A 22,813-nucleotide genomic window follows, 5' to 3' on the forward strand; every position below is an offset into this window, starting at 1 on the left:
GACTAGTATGATTAAATAATTTAAATTCTGGAATACATGATTTTGAAATCTGAAAAAATTTGGGATTATTACTTGACTTTTCATATAGATATTATATCCTAAATGTTCCTAGATGTTGAGATATATGCATCCGAAAATGACCACCTGAACAGGACCGAATCTGTCTCGTGTGCACATAGAATGGCCTAACATGAAATAGAAGTTTTTTTGAGACTTAGTCTTCTGATATGCTAACATTTGTATGTTAAGAAGAAAATTACATTTGTATGTCAACATGTGAAACCTTAAGCTTTGTGTGCTACATGTGTCGTAAAACGCTATGTCTAGATTCTGTCCAAAATCAGAACACCCGAATTTTGTACTAAAACTGTACAAAATGGATAAACCAAAAGCTGAGATCCTTTTATCACTTAAACTTTGAGATGTTAGTGATCATCTCCCACTGGCCATGTGTCATTTTCATTTTTCTAGAATAAATGATAAATGTTATAAAACTGTTGCGCGTGCTGAAACTGAGTTGGTGAAAATCGTATGTAACTTGAGTTATAGAACTCATTTGAGGGCATGGTTGGACATTTTATAAATCTATGTTCTTTTGATCTGGAGTGAACCACATTGGCATGACTTATGAATTATGATTTATGCTTGTTGATTTTCATGACTTGCATGAACACTTATTGACAAGATAACTAGTAAACACGTAAATGACAAACAGTGACCTAAAACTTGTTAGTTGACCTAGGGTTGACTCATTGACTAAGATTGCATAACCTACTGATGTTTTTGACTTTGGTTGACCACTTTGACCAAGTTTGACTTTTGTTGACCTGCATGAACTGTGTCAACTATGTGTTGACTTTTATAACTTAATGGAATCAGTCTGAGCAATAGGACAACTTGTACACTATGGAATAACATAGTGTGATATTATAAACATACTCGAACAATCTAAATGATTAAGTTGCGTTACACGATAGTAATCATCCGGTTTACTTACTGCTTTTTGACTATCATTACCAAGCACTCAAGGTTAGTCTACAGTCCCGTTTTCACTAATACTTTTGAGATGAGATACATAGTACTTTGGAACTGTTTCTTAAACTTTTTACAAATGTTATTAATTTAGGCACGAGTACTTATTATACATATGAGTTATTGTTCAGAAAGCCCTTACCTTAAATACTTTAATTACCTTTTGGTAAGCGCGAACTAGATGGATGGATCCGTTAGGTTAGACAAATCACCCTACTTAGCTTGGGTGCACGTTCTTCGTACAATTTTACACACGAACAAGTATATGCTGTATATGGGGTAAAGGATAAGCGTATTTCTAAACTACTAGTGGTGTTAAGTTAGTATTCAAATGCTCATAAGATGTATGTACTTATACAACACTTGGGTTGTACGTTATAAAATCTCGTTGTCTAAAAATAAATAATTATTTTCTAGATACTATTTTTCAGACACTGTTTTATGTTTACTTAAACCTGTGGTTTACAAACTAGAGAAACAAAAACATTTTTGTAGTGTTACGCAATTGAAACAGGACATGGTATTGTCTACAAACATTTGAAATGTGACATTTGCTGCCTACAAACTTTTGATACGAAACCTTTGTGGTCTAATATTGATAAACGTTTACTGATATCTAATTTACGATAACTGATTTCTGAATACTGATTTCGGATACTGATTACTGATAAACGATTCTGATAACTGATTTTTGAAAACCGATTCGAAACATACTAGTATCTGTTTACTTAAACCTGTAGATTCACTCAACATTATCGTTGACCCGTTTTGCATGTTTTATCTAAGGTATTAATTGCTTCCGCTGTAAAACTTTGCTGTTACATAGAAGTCAAGCCATGCACTGGGGCCAGAGTAAACATCGCGTACGACACCGTTATTATTATTATTTTTGCTGGAAATCTTAGTGTTCCAGAAAAATAATCTTCACATAAATATTGTGTGGCATCTTCACGATCTCTATGGATATATTTCTCGATGTATTTTTTTTTCCTTTAAGATTTGCCGGTTTCGGCTTCGTAAGCAAATTTATGAATTCCAAGACTTGTTCATCGTCTGAATCCGATATTGAAACATAATTAAACATCTCATATGTTTTTTCAATTTTCTTTTGTTTCTCTATTTCGTAAAGGTTTAGAGAGAATTATGAAGATGAAAAAGAAAATGTGTGTGTAATAATTATACTCTCTCCGTCCCACTATAAGTGTCTACATTTGACTTTCAAAGTTTTGTTGTCAAGTTTAACCGTAAATATATTATTTGTGTTATATAATATTTGAGAAAATTTATATGAATTGATCGGGTTTTTAAATGTGATTTTATCAAATAATATATATAACACAAATAAAATTTATATAATTTTGTATCAAATAATATAAAACACAAATAAAAATATTTATAGATAAAGTTGAAAAAGAAAAATTTTGAAAGTCAAATGTAAATACTTACTACTTCAACGTAGAGAGTAGATGATAATATGGTATTTATATTGAATATTAACTGTTTTTATTTTTCATTTAAAATTCAACGGATGGTTAGCAAAAATCAATTAAATCCTGCTAACGGAACCTGATTATCATTCTGATCTTCGTTGTTCGCCCCACGATAGCGAAAAAAAAAAAAGCATGCAATATCGTATTTACCATGTTATGGGAAAGGAACATTAACACATGGCCTTGAACCTCTAATCCTTTCGCTACTTTGACTTTCAAAGTCTAAAACCCAAAATTTGATGAACTATATCGATATATTTACTTCAGAGACTAATGATACTAATAGTGAGTAGTCTTAAGGATAAGATCGACGCTACAACTTGTTATACAAATTGGAGTTCCGACAACAATAAACTTAATTACTGACATGTACAGATACACTTTCAAAACATATCCATAGATGAACCTGAATAATTTATTATTCAAAGAACCTGAATTACTTATTATTTAAAAATTCTAATGGAATATTCATGTCTGTCCTTTTCTCCTGCATTATTTGACAAATATTTGGCAAGCATATTCTCGTAGCTTAACGATTAAAAATGTTATAGTGCCTGAAAAGGTATCTAACACCACTTCCAACGGGCTCCGCCCTCACACCTGCCCTCTGCCGCCCTCGAGGGCGCCGTTGGCATTCTACCCGCCCTCGGCCGCCCTCGATTCTCTTTCTTCCTTCCGTGCTGGTGTCGGTCATAGCTATAATATTTCGAGGACGAAAAAGTCAATGAATGTAGCCGTTGTCCAACATTTTTTATCCGTTGCACTTCAACGGCTTCTTTTTTTTTTTTTTTTTTTTTTTCTTCTCTTATATAAATACACTCCAATCTTCCATATCTCAACATCATTCTTCCATATATCAAATTACTCCCAAATCAAACACTCTTTAAACAATCACTCAAAATGGCACCCACTCTCGTCCAGTCGTCCCAATTTATGTTTACTTCAACGGTGAGTTTTCGGATGATTGGAAATCGTGTACACTGGGCGAAAGAAGAACGTTCGAAAACGTTGACGTTAGTGAAATGGATTTTTCGAAGTTGTTGAAGTTTGCCAAAGAAAAAGTGGACTTCAAACACTCGGACTTCGTGTATTACAATGACGATGAGAAAATATACAAGTTTCTTGATACGGATGAAGATTGGGATGCCATTAAAAATAAAGCAATTACGGCAAATGAACTCATAAAATGCATCTTCTTTTCATTGATTACGATTATCGTCCACCAAGAGAGAGTAGCGATGAGGAATGATGGGTTAGCGATGATACGATTGACAAAAAATATTGATAGTCTTAATATTATGTGTTCGTATTTATATGCTTAATTGTGAAATTTTTTTTTTTTAAAAAAATGCAATCGTATCTTTGTTTATCAATAAAAGTGTTGTTTAAAAAATTTGTATTAAAAATAATAATAATAATAATAGTAGTAGTAGTAGTAGTAGTAGTAGTAATAGTAATAAATATTAATAAAATATGTGGGGCCATGGGATGGGGAGGGAGGATGTCATGGTTGGTAGTGGTGTGTGATGGAGAGGAAGTGAAAAATAAATGGAGAGAGAAAGCTGATGTGACGCTGATGTGGTGGTGTGTCCTGGAAAAGAAGTACGTCATGGTTGAGAGTGGTCTAAGTGACATAAAAAAATAGAGTAATTGTATACATCTTAGCTTTACAAAGTTTATACAAGTAATTTAGTTAACATTAACATTTTCCTATGTTAATTATTGTCCGCTCATTGACTTATTGTTAATATTGTTAATATTGTTAATATAACTAATCATAAACTCGTGTATACACATGGAGTGATGAACTTGTATTAGCTTGTTGTCGTAGAAGAAACAATAACATTGTGCTCGAATACAATTTGATTACAATAATGAACATATAATATAGGCCAAGAAAGTTAATGCTCAAAATGTCCAAATTTTTTTACGAATTATAACAATTCACCATCAAAGTAAAGAAAATTGTCAAAATGCCCTCGTAAGTCGCAATATGCGATCGTTTTTGACTTGCAAAGGCATTCTAGGAATTTTTTTTTTAGGCTAATTATTATAGTTCGTTTAAATAATGGGCATTTGTTCAATACCCTAATCATACATGAATGTATACATCTTATCTTATTTAAACAACAAAAGAAATACTCCGTATATAAATTGGATAAATGAATAAATGAGTAGAAATAAAATGATATCAGCGAATAATACGCCGTGATTCATGCTTAACAAGGTTTCGTCAAAACAGATACTCCATACTTAACTACATGTCATCTTATTAACCGAACTCGAACACATACCTAAAAGTTGTCAATATTGTTTCTTGTAAGCTAACCTAAAGTTTGTTTCTAGCTTGACCAGTTAAAAGTGTTAGGTTCAAAATGTGTCTATTTTTTATTTTTACCATTTTTGCCAAAATAACAAAAACTATTAATCATGGGCAACTTTCATTATCGAATGAAAAACATCGGAATAGCATTACAACGAAACAAAACAACTAATTAAGCCCGAGACTAAAAAACAAACCATAAGTGTCACTGCTATCTACTATATATCGAACCTAAATGTGGGCCTAAACAACTAATCGGCCCGGAATAAAAATAAACAAGCTATCAAAAGCACTCATGTTTATCAAAATGTGTCTATAACAAACTCTAACTTGCAACTAACATCATTGCTTCTAACATCTCTCTTGTTTAACCACAATGTGTTGTTGTATTTATGGTGACATGTAGTTCGACTCTTATGTGCTACAAAAATAATTTTCTTGTAGTTATCTGTTCATTTCATCGGCCTCAGAGGTTTCGAACGTCTATGTGTTTGAGGCTCACCCGAGAAAGTTTTACCAGACGCGATGCCTGTATGAATTCGACATGGGAGTTTTCTCTTGAGAAGTGGTATGACTGTATTGGTGGGTGAATTACATCGAATTTAGACCCCTATCAATTGCCTTCAAAAAAAAAAAAAAAAACATCTCTCATGTTTATTAGAAAGCTAACTAATGTCATATATAAACCAAGAGGTAAATGATGAAATTATTGACCATGAAACACAATTAGCGTGTGTAGATTTCATAAAATCTAAATCTATCACATAATGGTAATTTAAAATGTCACTTTTAGTGTAACATTTCCAACTTTCACAACTTTAATTTTATTCAAACAAGAAATATTTATCAAAACTACATATCTATACATACCTTATATAAATATAAATTGAATATAACAAGTAGACGTAATTAGTCTCATATATATAATATAATTATAATACTATTTTATAGGATAATATAAATTAAAAATAATGCAAAAAATAATGTTATATCAACTAAAAGTAAGTAATAATTTTTGAGTAGTTAATTGAATTTGTGTTTTGAAATTTGATGAATTGGGGACCATTTTCATATTATCAGAACTTCTTAACAGTTAGTGTAGCATTGATTTTGATCGTGTGTTGTGTATTACTATTTACTATTTTACTCTTACTGTAATAATAACTAGTCCGGACCGGCCCACGCGTTGTGGCGGGGGCTTTCGGCTTGCGTATTCATATTTAACGTAGCGTTGTGTATTTAAAGAGGAGAACATGGCCCATGTGTTAAGCGCCGTTTTAGATGTCGTAGTGTTATTATTATTAGTTTCATTATTATTATTAAAGTTAATATTAATGTTTGTATATAAATATTATTATATTCCTTATATATATATATATATATATATATATATATATATATATATATATATATATATATATATATATATATATATATATATATATATATATATATATATAATTGAATATATATATATATATATATATATATATATATATATATATATATATATATATATATATATAGATATACAAATACTGATACATATATATATAAATACGTATACCTATATATATAAATTTCAGTTATAAATATGGATAAATACATATATTTCGATATATAGATATAAATACAATATTAATTAATTAAATAAAATATAAATAAAATAAAGGGACATAAAATACGCGTAATACATGCTTAGATCAAAATTATAAGAATCAGATCTAGTCATTATCTGCTTAAAGTCTTTTATTTTTTTTGTTTGTTTTTCCCACTGCGTGATTCCTCATGTCGACTATAATCACACTATAGCACACGCATTAATCAATTTTTGATACAAAATCAATTCAATTATTTACACTCTATACAACCTCTGATGCAATTCAAGAAGAAGAAGTTAAAAAGGTTGGAACCGTTTTCTTTCTTCTTCCTCTGTTCGTCATTCAATTTTTTTTTGAGCTACAAATTCGAATCTTATTCAAAAATCTAATAATGCAATTCTATTAGAAAGCGTTCGTTCAATCTATCTGTAAAATCCCAAGTCTCAATTTTAACTAACGAATTCGAATTTCGAAGAGTCAAACTTCGAAGCAAAAGTCAACTGAATTTTGATTTCTCAAAATTCAAAATTTAAAGGTTGTTTCAGGTTAAATTGGAAACTTACGAGTATTTTAATGATGATTTAAAGTAGGTCTCATGAAGAAATCATAGTTTAAAACCCTTTAGATTTTAAGTTTGATTTTTGAGTTCAATTTTGGAAAAATAAACTCTGATAATCAATTTATTTGATTAAAGGAAGTTGTTAGAATCGAAATAATATATAGATAATAGTAGTCGCTGCTTAAGGGTTATGTTTCATTCGAGTTGGCCATCAATTGTTTGATAAGTATTGGTGTTCCTGGTGATCTCTGTTTGATTGAATGGATAAAGAGGAAGAAGGTTGCAGAGTTTAGGATAAGTAAATTGATGTGGGGTTTTAAAACAGAAAGAGCTGGACGGACCGACAGGTTAAGTGTGTATGCATGTAAACGGGAGGTCTCGGGTTCGAACCCGGCTAGTGGCAGCTATTTTTTTTTAGCACTTTTGGAGGTAGTTTTTCTTTACCAAAAATTATTATTATTATTATTATTATTATTATTATTATTATTATTATTATTATTATTATTATTATTATTATTATTATTATTATAATTATAATTATTATTATGATTGTTAGTGTTGTTACTATTATTGTTATTATTAATGTTATAAAGATTATTATTATTATTATTATCACTTGCATAAGTATTATAATTATTATCATTATTATTAATATTACTAATGCAAGTAGTAAATATAATTTATTACTATTAATACGATTATAATTACAAAAATAAATATTATTATTATTGTTAAGATTAAGTATTATTATTACTAACATACTACAAATTAATATTACTCTCATAAATATTAGCATTGTATCATTTTTAGTACTGTTACTGTTATTAGTAACAAAAGTATTATTAATATGATTATTTTTATTAGTAATGTTAATATTAGAAATTATTATCATTTTTACCAAAAATCGTTATTTTGATATCATTACAACTACATAATTATTATTATTATTATCATTTTTAATACCAGTATCATAAATACTATTAGGATTCTTATTATAATTATTATTATTATAAATAATGTTATTATCATAAGTGAATGCAACTTTTATTTACTATTATTTATGTTATATATTATTATGTATATAAAAATATACTTATAAGTAATATTACATATAAGTATGAATTAATTATATTAACAAGCTCTATATAAATATTCATATATATAACCAATTAATTATTTTTTTAAATATATATATAACTATACAAATAATAATCATTTTTGAATATATATACAAATTAAATATATAATAAATAAAGTTATAATATATGAAATTGTTCGATTACGAGTATGTGTTTTAATATATATACAAATGATATAGGTTCATGAATCCAAGGCCAACCTTACATTGTTCAGTTTCGTCGTATGAATATTTTGACTACAAAATATTGTAGAGTGAGTTTCATTACTTCCTTTTAAATGCTTTTGCAATATATATTTTTGGAACTGAGAATACATGCACTTTTATAAATGTTTTACTAAATAGACACAAGTAATCGAAACTACATTATATGGTTGAATGATCGAAGCCGAATATGCCCCTTTTTGCTTGGTAGCCTAAGAATTAGGGAACATCACTAATTTTGAGAATTAGTGCACGCCTAATTGATGCGAATCCTAAAGATTGATCTATTAGGTCTAACGAACCCCATCCAAAGTACCAGATGCTTTAGTACTTCGAATTTGTTTTTTATCATGTCCGGAGGATTTCCCGGAATGATAGGGGATATTCTTATATGCATCTTGTTAATGTCGGTGACCAGGTGTTCAATCCATATGAATGATTTTTGTCTCTATGCATGGGACGTATATTTATGAGAAATGGAAATGAAATTCTTGTGGTCTATTAAAATGATGAAAATGATCGATTCTGATAAACTAATGAACTCACCAACCTTTTGGTTAACACTTGAAAGCATGTTTATTCTCAGGTATTAAATAAATCTTCCGCTGTGCATTTGCTCATATTAGAGATATTACTTGGAGTCATTCATGACATATTTCGAAAGACGTTGCATTCGAGTCATTGAGATCAACAAGATTATTATTAAGTCAATTATAGATTGAATATATTCAGAAATGGTATGCATGCCGTCAACTGTCGATGTAATGAAAGTTTGTCTTTTAAAAACGAATGCAATGTTTGTAAAATGTATCATATAGAGGTCAAGTACCTCGCGATGTAAATAAATGTAATGTATTCGTCCAGATGGATTAGGACAGGTCATGAAAGTTGGCATCAGAGCTGGTATAACCGCGTCCCTGTGTGGCGGGTTACTCATAAAGGAGGTTCTCACAGTGTTACCTGTGATGAAGCATTGGCTCTTACTCCTTGCGATCCCTTACGAGGGTTGGCAGTAGCCGAGAGGCAGGCCCTAAAATCAGTATCTGAGGTACACTCAGTGGTCACCAAGTGGTTAGCTGGGAAGGCACTGGGTGAGACGGTGGTTGTCCCCACTAATGAAAGTTGGTATCAGAGCGGTGGTCTTAGCGAACCAGGTCTTGCATTAGTGTGTCTAACTGATAGTTGTTTAGATGCATTAGTGGGTCTGGACTTTGACCGTGTCTGCATGTCAAAAGTTTTGCTTATCATTTCGTGTCGAAAATTATTTTCTTATCATCCTAAAAGTCTAGACACGTCTTACTGCCTCTATTGCATAGACAGTATATAGATAAATTCATATCTTAGCGTATCTGTTATTGTTACCTTTGCCTGACAGCTTCCGTAGATTCCCCTGTAACTTATGGGATTTTAGTATCATATATGCATATGTAAATTATGTATTGCAGGGTACTAATCTACATCCTATAATCTATTTCTTATCAAAAATCCTTCATCTGATCGTACGAGGTGAATCCCTCAACTAGTTCGAGTCCCTTAGATTCCGATAGCTATTCCGATAGTTATTCCGACAGCTATTCCGACAGCTATTCCGACATGGATATTCACCTAAGCTCCGAAAGCAGTGTAAACGAAATGGATCAACCAACTAGTCATCTTCAATTCTGTATGAATTGGGGATGGGTTCATAGTCTACTTAATCATTGGAGACAAGAAGAAGCGATCCCTTTCATCCACCATATTGTCCTCTGGGCGAAGAACCTGAAGCATTCACCGGCGAACCAATCCGAAACACCATTTTCACTCTCTTTTCCCGAATATCTCGCCACGATTATATTCTATCTAAAATTCTAAACCTTATTTATCCGCTGGTTCCAACCGACAATCATCCCGGAATAATAGAAGAAGTCAACGAATTTCACGCTCGGGTAGTGACTTTGGAGAATATGATGCAAAATTTACCAGTTTCAGCAACATCACCAGCACCAACATCAGTACCAGTACCACCAACAACCCAAGTTCAACATCACACACCTCAACATCTCATTATGTACCTCGAGCATAATCATCAATCTGCGAATCATTCTACATCATTTATCTTCGTTCGACATGACGATTATGTAATCTCTAATGTTGTAGAGGTTATATATTATTGTTCTAACGGTAAATCAAATGAGTTTAATATCATATTGACTCATTAAATCCATGATTACATCTGAAGAAAATATATATGTATATATATTTTTTCATAAAGATTGTAATTAAAAATTCTTTCGTACAAACTATTAATGGTGAAAATATTTTAACGGGTAGGCAATACCCGAGGAATATTTAGATTTCACATTAATAAGTACACTGTACATTCATTCAAATCTAATTCAACAGTCATTTAGTATCCTATTTACAACCATCGATATACGTATCCGTTCACCGCAGAATAACCCTTTTCATTCAATTTCATATTTGGATTTTGATCTATCAGAATCCAACAAGTGGTATAATGAAGAAAACATTGGACAAAAATAAAATTTGTAAGAAACAAACAAATTAACCATGATAAAATATTGTTAAGAATCCGCGCTAACAAAATCCTAGCTAACTGTTCCTAGCTAACTGTTAATTCCTTATTACATTTTATTATCACAATTTATTTATCGCAGTTTATTTATCGCAATTTATATTCTCACAATTTTATTTATCGTCATTTAATTTCTGTTATTTATTTTACGCACTTTATTTATCGTCATTTAGATACTGTTATTTACGCATTTTAAATATCGGGACACGTATACAATGTTTTGACATATCATATCGACGCATCTATATATATTATTTGGAATAACCATAGACACTCTATATGCAGTAATGATCGAGTTAGCTATACAGGGTTGAGGTTGATTCTATAATAATATATATACTTTGAGTTGTGATCGAGTCTGAGACATGTACACGGGTCACGATACGTATTAATTAATTCGAATATTATATATTAAACTATATATGAATTACGGGACTGTTAACTGTGGACTATCGACATTGGACAATTAAAAAGAATTAAAATATTGATTATAACATATGAAACTAAACAATTCTTCAAGTTTGCCACTTGGTTTCATCTTAAACCTCATTTGTATCTTGACGATTATAATCTGCGTTCAAACCTTTCATGATTCTTGAAAACACCTCAATCGAGATGATGAACCAACCGCACCTCATCTACGAAAAAAAAGATTTATGCATATAGTCATGCACCTGAAAACACTCGGAACCTGAGTAAACGTTTAACACGTATCTGTGCTAACTCCTTTGGCATTGTTATTACCGAAAATAGCATTGCAATTCTTTTTCAAAATAGCCAATTTTGTCACAGCTCCAGCAAATCAACTTCAATTTTTCATTTGAATAAACCTTATTATAAAGATTACCCCTTCATCATCGTTACCGAAGAACCGTTTATGTCCCACTACATTAGCAGTAAACTTACCAACAATTTAGTTGATCCTTAACTTTCCGAAAAATCATTATCTTTATCGAAACCCTATCATATATTCATCCGTATCTTATAACGAGAATTGCCATACCAATTACCGGGAATTAGCAATCAGTATTTTGAAATCTCGCAGCATTTTTACTTCAACAGTTATATGTATGCATATAACATTTATCTCTTAGAATTATGATCTTCCATTCTAAAACTCTGATAAGCACCCAGTCTGCGGATTAATACTCTGAAGGTTAAAAATGCTTATGAAGCAGCAAAAACTGTAAACGACCTTAACAGTCAAAAGTATGATGATAAAGAATGGAGTGTTGGAAACGCTCAATAGAAAATTTAGTACCGAAAAGAGGATTATGCGAAACTATGAAGGAGGCTGTGGATAAATCACAAAGAATAAACCTGCCTTCAAAGAATCCAAATGATTTAGTATCTCCTGAAGTCATTAACGAATACCTTTCTCCTTACTCTAAAACCCTTGCGGATAATATTCTTCATCATCCTCTGATCTTAGATATTCTAAGATATCATTAAATCTTTCATTATAAATATCTTCGATAATTCTAAAGATATTTTCATAACTATTCTTATCTGAAATCATTTATCCCTTCGCAATATCAGTGTTACATCATAAAGGAAACTGTTTAGTTTCTATATTTTGTAAACTTTCGAGTTTAAATTATGAATGTTTTTGAAGTAGTGTTGGGAACTGAAGCATGAGTTAGTATAATATAATGACACTTGATCAACGTAATTATATTACAGTAAGTCATGCTGAGTTTCTAAATGGAACGTGATGATTCACAGATCATAACATCATCATGTGCCATGCTACACGGCTCTTGTATTCTATTTAACCTCAAAAATATCAAGAAAATATTTTCTTGATGATTCGATCTTTTCCGGATATTCTGGTAATTTGACAAATCAAATCGAGCTACTACCTTTTCTTTCTACTTTGCATATTATGATAATTCGAAACTTCATACCTAAGAATTCTGGACCATTATGAAATGTCCCGTTCTTATTGATTAAAAACGTTCCATATTAATTGATTTCATTGCGAGGTTTTGACCTCTATATGAGACGTTTTTCAAAGACTGCATTCATTTTTAAAACAAACCATAACCTTTATTTCATAAATAAAGGTTTAAAAAGCTTTACGTAGATTATCAAATAATGATAATCTAAAATATCCTGTTTACACACGACCATTACATAATGGTTTACAATACAAATATGTTACATCGAAATCAGTTTCTTGAATGCAGTTTTTACACAATATCATACAAACATGGACTCCAAATCTTGTCCTTATTTTAGTATGCAACAGCGGAAGCTCTTAGTATTCACCTGAGAATAAACATGCTTTAAACGTCAACAAAAATGTTGGTGAGTTATAGGTTTAACCTATATATATCAAATCGTAACAATAGACCACAAGATTTCATATTTCAATACACATCCCATACATAGAGATAAAAATCATTCATATGGTGAACACCTGGTAACCGACATTAACAAGATGCATATATAAGAATATCCCCATCATTCCGGGACACCCTTCGGATATGATATAAATTTCGAAGTACTAAAGCATCCGGTACTTTGGATGGGGTTTGTTAGGCCCAATAGATCTATCTTTAGGATTCGCGTCAATTAGGGTGTCTGTTCCCTAATTCTTAGATTACCAGACTTAATAAGAAGGCGCATATTCGATTTCGATAATTCAACCATAGAATGTAGTTTCACGTACTTGTGTCTATTTTGTAAATTATTTATAAAACCTGCATGTATTCTCATCCCAAAAATATTAGATTTTAAAAGTGGGACTATAACTCACTTTCACAGATTTTTACTTCGTCGGGAAGTAAGACTTGGCCACTGGTTGATTCACAAACCTATAACAATATATACATATATATCAAAGTATGTTCAAAATATATTTACAACACTTTTAATATATTTTGATGTTTTAAGTTTATTAAGTTAGCTGTCCTCGTTAGTAACCTACAACTAGTTGTCCACAGTTAGATGTACAGAAATAAATCGATAAATATTATCTTGAATCAATCCACGACCCAGTGTATACGTATCTCAGTATTGATCACAACTCAAACTATATATATTTTGGAATCAACCTCAACCCTGTATAGCTAACTCCAACATTCACATATAGAGTGTCTATGGTTGTTCCGAAATATATATAGATGTGTCGACATGATAGGTCGAAACATTGTATACGTGTCTATGGTGTCTCAAGATTACATAATATACAATACAAGTTGATTAAGTTATGGTTGGAATAGATTTGTTACCAATTTTCACGTAGCTAAAATGAGAAAAATTATCCAATCTTGTTTTACCCATAACTTCTTCATTTTAAATCCGTTTTGAGTGAATCAAATTGCTATGGTTTCATATTGAACTCTATTTTATGAATCTAAAAAGAAAAAGTATAGGTTTATAGTCGGAAAAATAATTTACAAGTCGTTTTTGTAAATGTAGTCATTTCAGTCGAAAGAACGACGTCTAGATGACCATTTTAGAAAAACATACTTCCACTTTGAGTTTAACCATAATTTTTGGATATAGTTTCATGTTCATAATAAAAATCATTTTCTCAGAATAACAACTTTTAAATCAAAGTTTATCATAGTTTTTAATTAACTAACCCAAAACAGCCCGCGGTGTTACTACGACGGCGTAAATCCGGTTTTACGGTGTTTTTCGTGTTTCCAGGTTTTAAATCATTAAGTTAGCATATCATATAGATATAGAACATGTGTTTAGTTGATTTTAAAAGTCAAGTTAGAAGGATTTACTTTTATTTGCGAACAAGTTTAGAATTAACTAAACTATGTTCTAGTGATTACAAGTTTAAACCTTCGAATAAGATAGCTTTATATGTATGAATCGAATGATGTTATGAACATCATTACTACCTCAAGTTCCTTGGATAAACCTATTGGAAATGAGAAAAATAGATCTAGCTTCAAAAGATCCTTGGATGGCTTGAAAGTTCTTGAAGCAGAATCATGACACGAAAATAATTTCAAGTAAGATTTCCACTCGAAATAAGATTGTTATAATTATAGAAATTGAATTAAAGTTTGAATATGATTATTACCTTATATTAGAAAGATAACCTACTGTAAGTAACAAAGGTTTCTTGATCTTGGATGATTACTTGGAATGGATTTAGAAAACTTGGAAGTAAACTTGCAATCTTGGAAGTATTCTTGATTTTATGAAACTAGAACTTTTGGAATTTATGAAGAACACTTAGAACTTGAAGATAGAACTTGAGAGAGATCAATTAGATGAATAAAATTGAAAAATGAAAGTGTTTGTAAGTGTTTTTGATTGTTGGTGTATGGATTAGATATAAAGGATATGTAATTTTGTTTTCATGTAAATAAGTCATGAATGATTACTCATATTTTTGTAATTTTATGAGATATTTCATGGTAGTTGCCAAATGATGGTTCCCACATGTGTTAGGTGACTCACATGGGCTGCTAAGAGCTGATCATTGGAGTGTATATACCAATAGTACATACATCTAAAAGCTGTGTATTGTACGAGTACGAGTACGGGTGCATACGAGTAGAATTGTTGATGAAACTGAACGAGGATGTAATTGTAAGCATTTTTGTTAAGTAGAAGTATTTTGATAAGTGTCTTGAAGTCTTTCAAAAGTGTATGAATACATATTAAAACACTACATGTATATACATTTTAACTGAGTCGTTAAGTCATCGTTAGTCGTTACATGTAAATGTTGTTTTGAAACCTTTAGGTTAACGATCTTGTTGAATGTTGTTAACCCATTGTTTATTATAACAAATGAGATGTTAAATTGTTATATTATCATGATATTATGATATATAATATATCTTAGTATGATATATATACAGTTAAATGTCGTTACAACGATAATCGTTACATATATGTCTCGTTTCGAAATCATTAAGTTAGTAGTCTTATTTTTACATATGTATTTCATTGTTAATACACTTAATAATATATTTACTTATCATTTAACATAATTAACCAAGTGTATCAATATCTTAATATGATTCATATGTACCTAGTAAGACGTTGTTATAACGATAATCGTTATATATATCGTTTTCGAGTTTCTTAAATTAATAGTCTCATTTTTATGTATATAACTCATTGTTAAAATACCTAATGAGATACATACTTATAATAAAATCATGTTAACTATATATGTAACCATATATATGTTATCTTATAGTTTTTACAAGTTTTAACGTTCGTGAATCACCGGTCAACTTGGGTGGTCAATTGTCTATATGAAACCTATTTCAATTAATCAAGTCTTAACAAGTTTGATTGTTTAACATGTTGGAAACACTTAATCATGTAAATAAAAATTTCATTTAATATATATATATATATATATAAACATGGAAAAGTTCGGGTCACTACAGTACCTACCCGTTAAATAAATTTCGTCCCGAAATTTTAAGTAGTTGGAGGTGTTGACGTATCTTCTGGAAATAAATGCGGGTATTTCTTCTTCATCTGATCTTCACGCTCCCAGGTGAACTCGGGTCCTCTACGAGCATTCCATCGAACCTTAACAATCGGTATCTTGTTTTGTTTAAGTCTCTTAACCTCACGATCCATTATTTCGACGGGTTCTTCAATGAATTGAAGTTTTTCATTGATTTGGATTTCGTCCAACGGAATAGTGAGATCTTCTTTAGCAAAACATTTCTTCAAATTTGAGACGTGGAAAGTGTTATGTACAGCCGCGAGTTGTTGAGGTAGCTCCAGTTGGTAAGCTACTGGTCCGACACGATCTATAATCTTGAATGGTCCAATGTACCTTGGATTTAGTTTTCCCCGTTTACCAAATCGAACAACGCCTTTCCAAGGTGAAACCTTAAGCATGACCATTTCTCCAATTTCAAACTCTATATCTTTTCTTTTACTGTCCGCGTAGCTCTTTTGTCGACTCTGGGCGGTTTTCAATCTTTGTTGAATTTGGATGATTTTCTCGCTAGTTTCTTGTATTATCTCCGGACCCGTAATCTGTCTATCCCCCACTTCACTCCAACAAATTGGAGACCTGCACTTTCTACCATAAAGTGCTTCAAACGGCGCCATCTCAATGCTTGAATGGTAGCTGTTGTTGTAGGAAAATTCTGCTAACGGTAGATGTCGATCCCAACTGTTTCTGAAATCAATAACACAAGCTCGTAGCATGTCTTCAAGAATTTGTATCGTCCTTTCCCTCTGCCCATCAGTTTGTGGATGATAGGCAGTACTCATGTCTAGACGAGTTCCCAATGCTTGCTGTAATGTCTGCCAGAATCTTGAAATAAATCTGCCATCCCTGTCAGAGATAATAGAGATTGGTATTCCATGTCTGGAGACGACTTCCTTCAAATACAGTCGTGCTAACTTCTCCATCTTGTCATCTTCTCTTATTGGCAGGAAGTGTGCTGACTTGGTGAGACGATCAACTAGTACCCAAATAGTATCATAACCACTTGCAGTCCTTGGCAATTTAGTAATGAAATCCATGGTAATGTTTTCCCATTTCCATTCCGGGATTTCAGGTTGTTGTAGTAGACCAGATGGTTTCTAATGTTCAGCTTTGACCTTAGAACACGTCAAAAATTCTCCTACATATTTAGCAATATCGGCTTTCATACCTGGCCACCAAAAATGTTTCTTAAGATCCTTGTACATCTTCCCCGTTCCAGGATGTATTGAGTATCTGGTTTTATGAGCTTCTCTAAGTACCATTTCTCTCATATTTCCAAATTTTGGTACCCAAATTCTTTCAGCCCTATACCGGGTTCCGTCTTCTCGAATATTAAGATGCTTCTCCGATCCTTTGGGTATTTCATCCTTTAAATTTCCCTCTTTTAAAACTCCTTGTTGCGCCTCCTTTATTTGAGTAGTAAGGTTAGTGTGAATCATTATATTCATAGATTTTACTCGAATGGGTTCTCTGTCCTTTCTGCTCAAGGCGTCGGCTACCACATTTGCCTTCCCCGGGTGGTAACGAATCTCAAAGTCGTAATCATTCAACAATTCAATCCACCTACGCTGCCTCATATTCAGTTGTTTCTGATTAAATATGTGTTGAAGACTTTTGTGGTCGGTATATATAATACTTTTGACCCCATATAAGTAGTGCCTCCAAGTCTTTAATGCAAAAACAACCGCGCCTAATTCCAAATCATGCGTCGTATAATTTTGCTCGTGAATCTTCAATTGTCTAGACGCATAAGCAATCACCTTCGTCCGTTGCATTAATACACAACCGAGACCTTGCTTTGATGCATCACAATAAATCACAAAATCATCATTCCCTTCAGGCAATGAAAATATAGGTGCCGTAGTTAGCTTTTTCTTCAATAATTGAAACGCCTTCTCTTGTTCATCCTTCCATTCAAATTTCTTCCCTTTATGCGTTAATGCAGTCAAGGGTTTTGCTATTTTGGAGAAATCTTGGATGAATCTTCTGTAGTAACCAGCCAATCCTAAATATTGACGTATATGCTTCAGAGTTTTTGGGGTTTCCCACTTTTTAACGGTTTCGATCTTTGCCGGGTCCACCTGGATACCTTCTTTGTTCATTATGTGACCAAGGAATTGAACTTCTTCCAACCAAAATGCACACTTTGAAAAATTAGCGTACAGTTTTTCTTTCCTCAATACTTCTAGCACTTTTCTCAAATGTTCTTCGTGCTCTTGATCATTCTTTGAGTAAATATGTATGTCATCGATGAAAACAATGACAAACTTGTCAAGATATGGCCCACACACTCGGTTCATAAGGTCCATGAACACGGCTGGTGCGTTAGTCAATCCAAACGGCATAACCATAAACTCGTAATGACCATAACGCGTCCTAAAAGCAGTTTTTGGAATATCATCCTCCTTTACTCGCATTTGATGATATCCAGAACGTAAATTGATCTTCAAATAAACCAACGAGCCTTGTAGTTGATCAAATAAGTCGTCAATTCTCGGCAGTGGATAACGGTTTTTGATGGTAAGTTTGTTCAACTCTCTGTAGTCAATACACAACCTAAATGTACCATCCTTCTTCTTGACAAACAAAACAGGAGCTCCCCATGGTGATGTGCTTGGTCGAATGAAACCACGTTCTAATAGTTCTTGCAGTTGGCTTTGCAGTTCTTTCATCTCGCTGGGTGCGAGTCTATAAGGAGCACGAGCTATTGGTTCAGCTCCTGGTACAAGATCTATTTGAAATTCAACAGATCGATGTGGAGGTAGTCCCGGTAATTCTTTCAGAAATACATCGGGAAATTCTTTTGCGACGGGAACATCATTGATGCTCTTTTCTTCAGTTTGTACTTTCTTGACGTGTGCTAGAACAGCATAGCAACCTTTTCTTATTAGTTTTTGTGCCTTCAAATTACTAATAAGATGTAGCTTCATGTTGCCCTTTTCTCCGTACACCATTAAGGGTTCTCCTTCTTCTCGTACAATGCGAATTGCATTTTTATAATATACGATCTCTGCTTTCACCTTCTTCAGCCAGTCCATGCCAACTATTACATCAAAACTCCCTAACTCTACTGGTATCAAATCAATCTTAAATATTTCGCTACCCAGTTTAATTTCTCGATTCCGGCATATATTATCTGCTGAAATTAATTTACAGTTTGCTAATTCGAGTAAAAATTTACTATCTAACGGCGTCAATGGACAACTTAATTTAGCACAAAAATCTCTACTCATATAGCTTCTATCCGCACCCGAATCAAATAAAACGTAAGCAGATTTATTGTCAATAAGAAACGTACCCGTAACAAGCTCCGGGACTTCCTGTGCCTCTGCCGCATTAATATTGAAAACTCTTCCGCGGCCTTGTCCATTCGTGTTCTCCTGGTTCGGGCAATTTCTAATAATGTGGCCCGGTTTTCCACATTTATAACAAACTACATTGGCATAACTTCTCAGACACTACTTGCTCCGCCATTACTCGTTCCGACACCATTTGTTCCTTTCGTTCTGTTAACCCCTGGTCCGTAGACCTCACACTTCGCCGCGCTATGACCATTTCTTTTACACTTGTTTCAAAATTTGGTGCAGAACCCCGAGTGATACTTTTCACACCTTTGGCGTAGCTGCTTCTGATTGTTGTTGTTGTTGCAGTTGTTATTGTTGTTGGGATGATTGTTGTAGTTGCTGTTGTTGTTGTTGTTGTTGTTGTTGTTGTTGGGCCATTTGTTGTAGTTGCGATTGATGTTGTGATTGTTGGGATAATTGTTGCGATTATTATTGTAATTGCTGTTGTTGTTGTATTGGTGATTCTTATTGTAATGACCCGGAAATTTCCGACCAAATTTAAACCTTAAACTCTATATGTTTTCGACACGATAAGCAAAAACCTGTAATATTGAGTCTAGAAAGTTTGAAATCTATATTTGGACAATTAGTTACCCTTTTGACCATGCCTGACGATTCACGAACAACTGTGTATATATAAACTTGTAAAATATATATATATATATATATATATATATATATATATATATATATATATATATATATATATATATATATATATATATATATATATATATATATATATATATATAATTATGAATATAACTATAGGTGTATATATAATATTTTGGAACAATAAAATACAAATTAATTATTTGATTTGAATATATAAAGTAGTATACAAAAATAAATATAGTTGTTAGATTATTATTAGTTACCCTAAAATAAAGAGAAATATTAATATTAGAAGTAATAATATAATTATATATTGTATATGAATAAAAATAAAATTTATATATATTAATATCATTGTAACTAGTAGGAAAATAATAATTTCAGTTATTATGATTACCAGTATCACTAAGGATCATTATTATTACTGTAAATTATCAATATTATCATAAAAATAAAAATGAATTGTTATTAATAATATAATACTATTATCATTAATATTTTTAACAACATTATTAATATTATTACTAACAAAAGTGTAACATTAATAAAATTATTATTAATTAGTATTATTATTATTATATCCATTTATGCTTATTAAATATAAAATAATATAAATAAAACAGACGTATTCCTTTCTTTATCTATAATTTTTTTTAATTATTTGAGGATTCGATTCATTATAATCCATTTCCACATCAACATCATTCTTTTTCTACTCCTGTTCATAATTGATATCCTGATAGATTTTCTAAGGAACAAAACAAATGGCATTTTAAATCAGAAACAGTTAATTGGTACGATTATTATTTTTTTTTTTCTGATACAGCTCACCTCTCATGGTTCCTGATGTATATATATTGTCCATCCTGTCTGTTACACGTTCTCTCAAAACTAAATTAGAATTCAATTTATCTGCTAAATCAATATTTCAATCCCATTATATGCTGCACCCTTTACTATTCGACGATTAAACAGAAAAGAATAATAATACTGTAAGTATGTCGACCCCTGTTTGAACTCAATTAATCCAAGACTCGATTTCGAATGAGATTTCAAAAACTAAAAATGTGATTTTGTTAGTAATCTATTACTAAATATTCCTGCAAAGTTTAAGGTTCCAATTCATTATATCGAGTGAGAATTTTGAAATCAAAGATTAATATTAAAAAAATCAATCGAATGCTTTTCATTAAAAATTCGAATTCGATTTTGTGTTTCAAGTTAAATTGTTTATCCAGAATGTTTCAAGAAGAGATTTGCAAACTCTTTCATGTTATAATCGATAACTAAAACGGTCCAGAGATCAAATTCAATTATTTAGTTCTTATATTCATGTTTCGATACAGCATGTCTTTTTATTTTATTTTATTTCGATTTTGTTAAAATAAATTATTAACAACGATTAGTTACATGATTAATGAAGAACCTAAACATATTTGGATAATTAATGGGAGCTGGATTGAACTCTGGTCTCTGGTTTGAATTCACGATTTAAAAGAAGAAGATGATAAGAATTGGAAACAGGATATAAAATTTGGAACGTAAGATAAACCAGAAAGACAGGCTTGGCAGGATGGTATGGAGTGTTTGTGTGTGAGCAGGAGGTCCCGGGATCGAGCCCGGTTTCGGGCATTATTTTTAAGCCATTTTTGTTTTAAGGTAGTAATTTCATTATTATTATTATTTTTATTATTATTATTATTATTATTATTATTATTATTATTATTATTATTATTATTATTATTATTATTATTATTATTACTATTATCATTATTAAGTAGCATTATTATAAATATTATTAACACTACCATTATTACTACATTTATTATTTTAAGTAGTATTATCATTATTATGATTATGAATATTATTGTTATCATTAAAACAAAATGTATTATGATCAATATTATTAATATTAAAAGTATTAGGAATATAAAAATAAAGGTTTTAAGAACATTATTATTAGAAATATAAATATATATTAACTATATTAATAAATCATTTTTAGAAACATTCATATATGTAATAATTTATGTATTTTTTTTATATATAAACAGATATACATATACATTAATATAACAATAAAAAAATATAAATTATTTTGAATATATATGCACAAACTAAAAATATTTGTTATTAATATAAAAGTAGTATAAATAATAAATTTATAGATATATTCATTGACTACGATTATGTGTATTAATAAATAAACAAATGATATAGGTTCGTGAATCCGAGGCCAACCTTATATTTGATCAATGATGTTATGTATTTTTACTACAAAATACATTAGGTGAGTATATAGTCCCTTTTAAACTTTAAATATTTTGGGCTGAGGATACATGCGCTGTTTTTATAAATGATTTACGGTATGGACACAAGTCATCAAAAATAAATTCTACGTTGAGTTGTACCATGACATATTTCTTTATACTTGGTAGCTAATATTTACGTGAGGAGCGTAAACGCGAATCCTGTTGATAGATCTATCG

The sequence above is a fragment of the Rutidosis leptorrhynchoides genome, chromosome 4, assembly GCF_046630445.1.
Source record: "Rutidosis leptorrhynchoides isolate AG116_Rl617_1_P2 chromosome 4, CSIRO_AGI_Rlap_v1, whole genome shotgun sequence".
In the NCBI taxonomy this organism is placed as follows: domain Eukaryota; kingdom Viridiplantae; phylum Streptophyta; class Magnoliopsida; order Asterales; family Asteraceae; genus Rutidosis; species Rutidosis leptorrhynchoides.